The sequence below is a fragment of the Dipodomys spectabilis genome, unplaced genomic scaffold (assembly GCF_019054845.1).
Source record: "Dipodomys spectabilis isolate Male_0828 unplaced genomic scaffold, ASM1905484v1 ptg000448l, whole genome shotgun sequence".
Lineage (NCBI taxonomy): Eukaryota > Metazoa > Chordata > Mammalia > Rodentia > Heteromyidae > Dipodomys > Dipodomys spectabilis.
Window position 1 is genome coordinate 787,452 of NW_024871125.1, and position 11,731 is coordinate 799,182.

Here is an 11,731-nt window from a genome sequence, read left to right on the forward strand (position 1 = left end):
CAAAATGAGAATGTAATATTCAGAGAAGAACACGAATAGAATAAGTGAAGGGGAGGTAGAGAAAGGAGATGTGAACAACTTAAAAATAAAAATGCTTAAAATATTATATAGGTATAAAAGATAGTCTTGTTATTAAGGAATTTAAGTCTAAGAGGTTTTAAATTGAGTAATAAATTTGTGGATTAATTGTGTTCACAATTAATAATCGATTCCGGGTATATCTGAGGATGAGCAGAACAACAATTAAGTAAAGCAAAAAAAGAACGAAAGAGAAGAAAAGGTGAAAAGAATGAGAAAGAAAAAGGATCAAAAGGCCAGTAGAGCTAAACAAAATACAATTTGAAAAAAGAAAAATAATTATAAGAGGAAGAAAAAAAAGTTAATAGAAAAAAAATTTTAATCTTAAAAATTAAAAAAAAATTGGAAAAAATTTTTATAAAAGGTACAAAAAAAGAGTTCTTTGATTTTTTTGGGTGGATGGGAAGATCTTGTATCTCACTTGTGTCCATAACCAGTGTCTTGTTGGAGTCTCTGGTCTGCTTATGGTGTTTGATTTTCCTGTGGCTTGGATGGTTTCTCAAGTCAGTTTGTTTGAGCAGGCAGAAAATGCTCTGCTTTACCCAGGATTTTGTGATCCTCCTCCCAGGCTAGTTCAATGGGAGAGAGATCTGCTTTGAGTATCACAAAAAAGGGAGATGGCCATTTCCTCTAGTTTGGAGATGCTGTGATGAGGCTAGGTTCTGGGTAGAGTTGAGGCCTTTCAGAAAACAATAGCTTTTCCCTGAGTATCTAGCTCCTGAGAAACTCACAGAGCCCAGCTTGGAGCCATTCTCAGAGTTTTTGTTTACTGAATTTCAATTGATTGTCAAGGCTGCTTAAGGGAGGGGCATCCTCTGGCTCTGTTTACCCGGTGAAGAAAGCTACTCCTGGGGCTGGCGGCCTGGGCTGGGTGACTTTTCCCCTGGTGTAGCTGAGCCTCACAGGTCAAGTTAGGTTCCTTTGACCTGCTAAATGACTCTTGTTTTCTTACAAGGCCTGTGTTTGTGTTAGCTGCTCAGCCAGGCTTTTGTCACTATCAAAAATGGAGATCTTCTGTAGTGGTGGGGGAGGGCTGGCCTTCCTTCTTTTGCTCCCTGAGAAGGAGTGAGGATGGCAGGCTTCTACTCATGCTATAGTCTTGGTTCCTGGGTCCTCTCTGGTCTGGGAACTGCATGATGAAGGTGTCTACTCCTTGTCAGTTCTTGCTGGTGTTGAGTAGAATCTGTTCGCCCGCCACATCTGGTGCCTTTGTACGGGACTCTCTGTGTTGCCTGTATGGTAGCAACAGCCACCGCTGCTGCTGCTGCTGCAACCGTGGCTGCAGGCAAGTGCTCAGATCTGTCTCTTTGCCTTGATTTTTCCTCTCTCGCCTAACTCTCTGTCCTGTGATGGCACACTTGGTGTGATTCTCTGGCTTAGGACTGTTCACTTGAACACTGAAACTGCTTTCTATGTGAGAACTTGTTTAACCTCCAGCTTCTCCTCAGCCATCTTCCAGGAACACCCCCCGTAATTTTTGTATAAAATAAATTTTGGAAATTTTACACTGAGTTAAGTGTTTTATGTTACATTCATCATTCTACTATCTTCAAGTTTTTAGTATTTCTTGGAAGTTAAAGACAGACTCTCTGCTGCATTTATTAGGAAATATTTTGCATGGTCCTGTTCTATAATCTTAGCTCCGAAGGAGGCTCAGATGAGGAGAATGTTGGCTTGAAGCAAAAGCAGAGAATTGAATGAAACTGCATCTCCAAAATTATGTATATTTATTAACATATAATTATATATAATATATTTAATATGTAATATTTTTGTGAGATATATACATATATACATACTATATATCTGCAGGAGATGGGCACACTGAAACAAAAGAAGGCACTGATTTAATTCTGCTGTCATTTTACTTTGACACTTTTTTTAATAAAAAAAATAGATGACCATGATTTCATTTAATATCCTGTCCAATATCATTTTGTTTATATCAGGCAGGCTGTACCTCATGTCACACATGAGTGCAAGAATAATAAGGGTTAGTGCATTACATAATGGCTCATTAGGACATAGGAAACATTCCTCAACTTAGTTGAGCCAATGTCCATTTTTTTTGGCTGTGGGGCCTGAACTCTGGGCCTGGACACTGTCCCTCAGCTCTTCAGCTCAAGGCTAGTGCTCTACCTCTTGAGCCACAGCACCACTTCCAGCTTTTTTTGCTTATGTGGTGCTGAGGAATCAAACCCAGGGTCTCATGCATGCAAGGCAAGCATTCTACCACTGAGCTACCTTCACAGCCCCCAATGTCCATGTTTTGTTCTATACTGTGCCTCTGTTTGGGTATGCAGTTTACAGTTTCAAGATGATATTTTGTTCTTTTGGGTACAGATGAATGAAGAAATGCATGTGACCTCCAAGACAATTATCTGTATCTGGATAAAATTCATATATTCAAATGGGAAATTTGCCATCCCCATAGAGTGTGAATGAGACTCCCAAGAACCAGATGTCTACTTTGCAGCCATTATAATTTTCATGCAGGAATATTTTATAGGGACAAAATTAAGGTACCATGTATGTCCTTCAGCAACTTACCCTAGGGAAATCATTACGCTCATGACAAAGTCATTGACCTTCACATTGCCTTTGTCATCCAACACGATGTTATTGGGTTTAATGTCTCAATGTTCATTTCTATATTAGTTAAAGTAATGCACAGTCCTCACAATCTGTCTAAACAATCTTCTGACTTCATTCTTGAATAGGTGGTATGATTTTCACATTTCTCGCAGGAGGTCTCTGGATGGCCAGTTCCACTGCCAGGTATTGGTGCTCTTCCTTCTCCCTCACCTGGAACGACCTGATCATGTGTGGGTGATGTGAAAATCATAATAATATCCATCTCATTTCAAAGGTTTTGTCGGTTCTGGGGCTTGAAATTTGGACCTGGGCACTGTCGCTGAGCTCTTCACTTAAAGGCTAGTGCTCTACCACTTGAGACACAGCATCACTTCTGGCTTTTTCTGTTCATGTGGTGCTGAGAAATTGAACTCAGGGCCTCATGCATGAAAGGCAACATCTAACACTGAGCTACCTTCGCAGCCTGTCCATCTCATTTTTGATCTGACAATTGTTGAACTCTCCCTTCAGGATTATTTTCACTACCATCATAGTGTCTATGAGGTGGTGCTAGGCCAACTTTACATATCCATAGCTACCATAGTCAATGATCTCCTCCTTCACACTGTATTGTTCAGGGAAAATCTCCTCCTGCATAGCCAATGATCTCCTTCATACTGTCTTGTTCAGTGAAAATCTCCTTCTCTGAAGATCTGGAGGATAATTCACTGTGTTCTCCCATCTTTTTGCTAGGATGGCAAGGAGTAAATCTACCTAAACTTAGCTAAGAAAATAAAAAAAAAACAGAGCAATAACGAAAAGAAAATACCCAAACCCCAACAAAACTTAGCCCCCCTCCAAAAAAAACCACTCAAATTTGTCAACATAGGACTGAATCTAGTAGGTTAAGAGGAACACCCAGCACTGTAATGGACCTTAGAGACCACTCAGAATGGCTGGAATGGACCAATCACAGCTTGGAATGAACCGACTGGAGGACTGTTGACAAGATTTCCACATGGATGAGAGGTTCACAGAGTGATGCCACTGCTGCTGCCATGGTAGTGTTGCAGGAACTTCAATTCCATCAGAAAGTGCGTTCTGTTCTTGGTGGCTTCCAGGTCCTAGTGTTTGCTACCAAAGATTTTGTCCTTGAGTACTATCCATGTCCTCATGTCTGCTTCTGCTAGAACCCTGGCCATGTGCAAGAGACAAATATACACCAACCAGTGGCTTCCATTCACCATTTGTGCATGTCTTGGAATTTGCTCCAACAATCTAAAAACAAAGTGGATTCTCATATATTTCTAGGTGCAGGAGGCACATGACAAAGAGTCCAATTGGAAATTTTCCCTAGAGTGGATCCATATTTTTTTAACTTGACAAGAATGAGAAAACTCAAAGAAGTAGTTAAGGCACAGCAGGTGTCCCTATGTGTTGAATTATAACTCCTTTGAACAACTGCTTAACATAAGCTTAAAGTCTTTATTAGTTATGGAGTTTATTTATTGTTGGCACCATACAATAGATCATTTCTGGTCTTTAAAAAGTTATAATATCCATATGCACTTTGGTGTTTTCTAAATGGAATCCAAGATGAGTCCCATAGCTCTTGAGTAGAACTAAAACAATATCACACTCAACAATTGCATGTGGTTGAAAGAAGGCAGGGAGTATCAGCCTACTGTATAGTGACTATTGCCAGGATGAATCCCCTGTAGAAATACTTGTTTTCCTTTTCAATATTTACTAATAAAACACATCCATGTTTTAATGGCAATACATTACTACTTTAATACAAATTAGGCATGTTCTCTATTCAACTCAGTGAATTTTGACAATTTAATTATATAATGCTATCTCCTTATAAAGTCAATAAGTTGGCACTTTTGTCATTTCCATTAAAATGCGAAGAAATTAAGACCAACAAAGTTTTATACTTATGTGGGTCATGAAAGTGGCTGTTCCATCACTTGGAATTTAAATCCAGTAGGATACTTCATGGCAACCATAATCTGAAAAGCTGCTCTAACTTTTGGCTTTTAAAGACCTCATCAATTTATTCAAGATATTCAATGATTTTTTTCTTTAAATCTAGAATGACTGTTGTCAAAAGAATAGTGGTATCACTTCAGAATCATCTGATACTGTAGCAAAATGCCTTGTGCCATACATCTCCATGAAGTGGGTTATTAACATCTATAGGTGTGAGGGAATAGAGAGAATCATCATTTCTCATGATAGTTTCTTATCAAAGAGTTTATATCAGAATCCTTGAAATCTAAGACAGTGTGTTGATATGTTCAAAGTGAAGAACAAGTGCTGCAGTAGGGAAATATGTAGTAGAACCCCTGCCCAGAAAATTGGATTCTCTTAGTGCCAAATTCATCAGTCTTCCTTTAGAGAAAGAGGTATAGCTGTGTATTTGAATTCCATTGTGATTCTATAGCAAAATTCCTTAAGACCAGGTCCCAATAGCTTAGAGCAAGTGATTTGTACTCAACAGAAATTCCGAAGGACAAGATCTAGAACCTATAAAGTTCAATGTACTGAGAGGTCAACTTCACCAGAGCTTTAATGTGCTCTCTTGTTGCATACTCACATGGTGGAAAGGCTAGAAACTTTCTAAAAGAAAAAAATACAGCTGACAGACTTCTTCCCACCATCCAGATGAAGTTTAATTTGTTTCAGATCTCTATTATTTCTTCTGTCATGTCCATCCTCCTCTTGATCTTTAGCTGACTGGCCTTGAACACTTGAAACGCCAAAGAATGGATGTTTGGATTCCAAGTATATATCACCAAAATCATCTGCTGCTACTTCTTTTTTGGAAGTAAACCACTTACTTGTCCCAAACCATGTGCTTTATTGTCCTTTTTGTATAATTTTTTTAAAAAAAATTCTGGTCTATTACGCATTTTGCAGCTGATTAACAAGGACCCTTCACAGATAATAGGCAAATACTCTACCACTAAGTTTCAAATTGCCGGCATAGACTTTTTTATTTTTTATTTTTAAATAAGTTTTTTTATTGTTAAAATAATGTACAGAGGGATTACAGTGCCATGAGCAAGGTAATGAGTACATTTCTTTTGCCTCCTCCTTTGTTTTATCCCTACCATCCCTTCCCTCCCATCTCCACAACTACGCTCCCCCACCACCACCTAAATTGTAAAGTTTGTTTGAGATGTACAAGATTTTTTTTTATTTCTTTATTGTTTGACTTCATATTAAACTAACATACTGAAAACTTGTAAATATGTAAACCTGTAAACATTGTTGTATTTTTATGTAGACTACCATGCCATCTTGCTCACAAATTACAGTATTTTCCTTCCATTGCAATCTCTTTCTCCTCCTTCTCCTCCTCCCCTTCCTCCTCCTCCTCGTCCTTCCTCTTCCTCTTCCTCTTCCTCTTCCTCCTCCTTCTCCTCCTCCTCCTCCTCCTCCTCCTCCTCCTCCTCCTCCTCTTCTTCTTCTTCTTCTTCTTCTTCTTCTTCTTCTTCTTCTTCTTCTTCTTCTTCTTCTTCTTCTTCTTCTTCTTCTTCTTCTTCTTCTTCTTCTTCTTCTTCTCCTTCTTCTTCTTCTCCTTCTCCTTTCTCTTTTTCAGTTAAAATATCAAATGTGTTGTCAAATTCCATCATTGATAACAAATTTCTCTCTTAATTGCATCAGAAATACCTCAGCTATTTTTTAAAGAATATCGTAGTTGCATGATAGATATTCTACATAAGCTAAAGATATTTTCCTTGTTTCAGAGTTTTCAGTAATATTAAAAATATTATTAAATGCTTCTGTGTCGGCATCTATTGAGATTATATGAGATTTCTTCTTTACTCAGTGTGATAAATTGCATTAGATTTTCTAAATTGTAACTATGTAAGTGGGGTTGCAGCTTGGTGGTAGAATAACTTGATTACCATGTGTGAAGCCTGTGTTAAATCTTCAGGAAAACACACACACAGGAAAAAAATGGAAAAAAATTAAATGTAAACTCCATTTTACTTCTCAAACATATTCTCTTTTGTTTAGGATTTTTTGCCTTTCTCTTCATAAGTAAAATTACTATAAATACATACTAATTTTGTCATGCAGCTTATGAAGTTAATTAGGAAGTGTTTCTTCCTTTTTAAAAATTTCTGGAGCAGTCAAATAGATACATTGTGTGAGATGGCATATACCAATTATTCCAAGTAAGCATGGCCTATCCCCACAAAAGAAAGAAAGGAAGGATGGAAAGAAGGAAGGAAGGAATAAAAGAAAGGAAGAAAGAAAGAAAGAAAGAAAAAAGAAAGTGAGAAAGAAGGAGAGAAAGAACAAGAAAGAAAGAAAGAAAGGAAGAAAGAAAGAAAGAAAGAAGGAAAGAAAGAAAGAAAGAAAGAAAGAAAGAAAGAAAGAAAGAAAGAAAGAAAGAAAGAAAGAAAGAAAGAAAGAAAGAAAGAAAGAAAGAAAGACTGCTAACCAAACGAACTGAAAAACACCATTTAAGTAAAAAGGCTTGGGGCATTACTCAAGTAGTAAAGGACTTGTATACAATGGGCAATTTTCCAGGTTTGACACCTAACAATAGGGAAAAAAAGAAATTATTTTCCTTGACAAAATTTCCCAGGAAATATTTGGTCAGAATTGTTTTTTCCCCTTTTATTTTTTATTTATTTTATTTCAGAGACATAGTTTTTCTATAATCTATATAACAACTTTCAATCCTCGCAGTTTAGCTCCTAAGAGTTGAGATTACAAGCATATATTTTCACACCTGAACTTGTTGGCATTTTTTAACTATAAATTGTGTTAGATACGTATAGTATACAGAAAAGTTTAAATGTTGTAAACAGTTTGTATGTCCCCTCATTTCCCTGTTAATGGAATGTAAAAGTACTATATGTTTGTAAAATAAAAAAAGCAACATTGGTCTATTGCTATTAATTTAATTGCAACCATTTACTTTATTTTGCCAATTTTTTTTTTTTTTAGTCCAGTCGTGGGGCCTGAATTCTGGGTCTGGGCACTGTCCCTCAGTTCTTCAGCTCAAGGCTAGCGCTCTACTACTTGAGCCACAGCGCCACTTCCGGCTTTTTCCTTATGTGGTGCTTAGGAATCGAACCCAGGGCCTCAGGCATGCAAGGCAAGGGCTCTACCACTGAGCCACCTTCCCAGCCCCTTTGCCAATTTTTGTACTACTTTCCTTTCCTTTTCTAGTATCTACTACTGTTGCTTTTCCCTCTGCCTTTCTCCTTTTTTCATGTTATCTACTGAGCTGTTCCATCAATGAGGAAAATTAAAAGTAGGTTAAAAATCACCATTTGCCAGGCACCAGTAACTCATGATTGTAATCGAAGGTATTCAGGAAGCTGAGATCTGAGGATCACAGTCCAAAGCCAGCCTGGTCAAGAAAGTGGGAAACTCGTTAAAAAAACCGAAGAGCTGGCATGTGGCTTATTGGTAATGTGCTTGCCTAGAATGCATGAAGGCCTGAGTTTGATTCCTCAGTGCCAATTAAACAGAAAAAGCTGGAATTAGCGGTATGGCTTAAGTGGTAGAGTGATCACTAGCTTTGAGCAAAAGACCCTCAGGGACAGTTCCAAGCTCTGAGCTGAAGCCCCAGGACTTGCAAAACAAACAAAGATGTAGTTTCCCCATTGTTTTCTATGTAGTGTTCCAAGTCCATGGTGCACATTATCCTTACAGCAAAACCAATACAACACCACAATTTACAGTGCTCAGCATTCTTATGTGGTCATTAGCTACCATATTGTACACAGATTTACAGAGTTAAGGAAGAAATATAAAGAAAGCCACTAGGAAAACCTATCTTGAGACTATACAAGAATAATATAGGTTCTAGACTATGCTTTGACTAGATGTGTGTCTTAAAGAATTTGAAAAAATATTAGATTTTGACCTTTCTTCCTGTAAAACTGGGGCAACCATACCTGTCCATCACTAGGATTGAATTATAGAAAGGATTGTTCCGAAAGTGTAAGCCTTGCTAACTTTGGCTCCCACTGAACGGGAATATAGAGTTCACAATCAATAATGCCTGGACTCAAAGAAAGAATTCACAAATGGTATTGTGTCAAGCTAAGAAGTTTCTGCATGTCAAAGGATATCATTAGCAAACTAAAGAAAGCCTATGGAAGGACAGATATTTGCCAGGTCTACTTCAGAATATACAAAGAGCTCAATGAATTATACTAGCAAAGAATTAAAAACCCAATTAAAAAATGGGCAAACAAGCCAAGTAGAGACTACTCGAAGGAAATACAATTGGCCAGTAGTCACATAAAAATGTTCAACATCTCTGGCTATAAAGTAAATGCAAACCAAAACACTTGAGATGAGCTGGGAAGGTGACTCTCTGGTAGAGTGCTGGCCTTGCAATCATGAGGCCCTGGGTTTGATTCTCAGCACCACATACACAGAAAAAGCTGGAAGTTGTTCTGTAGCTCAAGTGGTAGTGTTCTATCCTGGAGCTGAAGAGTTGAACTTCAGTACCTAGGCTTAGAGTTCAGGTCCCATGACCAAACAAAAACAACAACAACAACAACAATACACAGCCACATGACTTGCTGCTCTTTTTCCATCTCACTTTAGGGTGATCAAAAACCATTGTTGGTGGGAATGTAAACTTTTTCAACTACACTGAAAAAAAAACACAAAACAACTAGATCTACCTTGTGGTCCAGTACTACCTTTCTTGAACATTTATGCAAAAGACTAAATATCAGGATAAAGTAAGGCCACCTACACAACTATGTTCATTGTCAAGGTATAGATATAGCACAAATGCCTTCAATAGATGAATGGATCAAGAAAATATGGTATTTTGGATTTATTTATTTATTTTTAATTTAATTTAATTTATTTTTAATTTTTTTATTGTGAAAATACTGTACAGAGGGGTTACAATTCCATGGGCAAATAATGAGTACATTTCTTATCAAGCATTGTAACCTCCTCCTTTGTTTCCCCTTCCCATCCCTTCCCATCCTCTCCCCGCCCTCCCACCCAATCCTCCCCGCTACTGCCACCCCCCACCACAAGTTGTAAAGTTCATTTTTTGATATAATGACTTGTACATCTCATTGTTGCAATGGGTCCAACTGTATCCCTATTTAAACGATTTGTTTTTCCCTTCCCCCTCCACAAATTATACCGACATCAAATAAAGTGAAAGCAGGTGTTATACTGTGGGAGAGGGACAGACAAAGCAACAAATAAATAATCTTATAAATGTGTTAGAAACAATCAATTGAAAGAAAAATACATTTGAACACATACCTTAGTGTTGGTGGGAGTGTAAATTTGTTCAACCACTTTGGAAAGTAGTATGGAGGTTCCTCAAAATACTCCACATAGAGCTCCCCTATGACCCAGCAATCACACTTTGGGGCATTTACCCAAATGTTTACAAACAAGGCCGCACTAAAGCTACAGCACGACTATGTTTATTGCAGCACTATTTACGATAGCTAAGATATGGAACCAAACCAGATGCCCCTCCGTAGATGAATGGATCAAGAAAATGTGGAATATATACACAATGGAATCCTATGCCTCCATCAGAAAGAATGACATTGCCCCATTTGTTAGGAAATAGAAAGGCTTGGAAAAAAATTATATTAAGTGAAGTAGCCAGGCCCAAAGAAACATAGGTCCCATGGTTTCCCTTATTTGCAATATCTAGTATATGTCTGAGTCAAGCAGAAAAGGTCAGATAAGGTGATGTTAGGGAAATGAACACAGAGTAATTTTTCTCATCCATTAGAATATTGCATCATTTTTAAAGAAATAGGTGGACCTGGAAAAAATTTTGTGAAGTCAGGATGTATCTTTTCTCTCATATGTGGAAGCTCGGTCTATATGTAAACATATAGAGTGTTGTATGCACATATACATATACATATACATATATATATATACATATATATATATTTCATGAAGTACAGTATATGTTGGAAAGAATTTAAATGGTGTAATCCTTTAGAAAATCTAACAGTACAATCAAACGTAGATGAGGAAACTGACACTTGAAAAGCAGAAGGAGATGAATGAAATCACAATTTTCAACTCATACTCAATGAAACTAGAAAAATTGAAAGGAAGGAGTTGAGTTTCAGGGATGGGGGAGTTGATGAAAAAATGTCACTGATTAATATTCATTGTACTTACAATTAAAAATGTAATTAAAATAATTATACCTGAGCCTACCACCTATGATTTCCGTATTCACACTTCTGAGTAGCCATCCCCCTTCTAAACAACCATGAACCAACTCATCTTACTTAGAAAGGGTACCACTTTGCTGTCTCTGTGAACCAAAGAATTGTAGGCAGATCAAATAAATGGTCTCCACATATGCCAAGCCATCAATATAAGGCCAGAAAACATGAAAATATTACAAAAAGTGGCAGAGGAAACACCATGGCTCCTAGAACACAGCTCCAAAGTTTCTAACTAAAGATACAGAATCACAAGAAATCAAAGAAAAACTGGATAAACGGGATTGCATGAAACTTACAAGTTTCTGTCTGGCAAAGAACATAAGCTAAGTACAAAACCCACAGAATGGGTAAAGAATTTTGTGAGCTATTCATCAGACAAGGACCTAATAGAAAAAATGTAAACAGAGCACAAAAGATTACCCCCAATAAACTCTCAAGTAACATCCCAATTGATAAATGAGGTCGTGCCCTAAAGACAGACTTCTCAGAGTAAGTACGAATGGCCAATCGACACATAAAGAAATGTTCAACATCTCTGAACATAAAGGAAATATAAACCATTCAACACTGTAATTCCACTTCACTGCAGTAAGGAAGGCTAATAAAAACATGTAAAAGTGATTAGTAAATAATGCTGTCATGGGTGTGGCCAAAAGGGAACTCTATCACTGCTGGTGAGAATGTAAATTGTTCAATCATTCTGGAGACTGAGATGTGAGTATTGTGGTTTGAAGTCAACTTTTGTAGAAAAGTCCATGTGTTTTTCATCTCCAATTGGCCACTAAAAAGACACAAGTAGAGCTGTGGTGCAAATGAGTAAAGTGTTAGCTTTCATTTCAAAATCTCAGGGACAT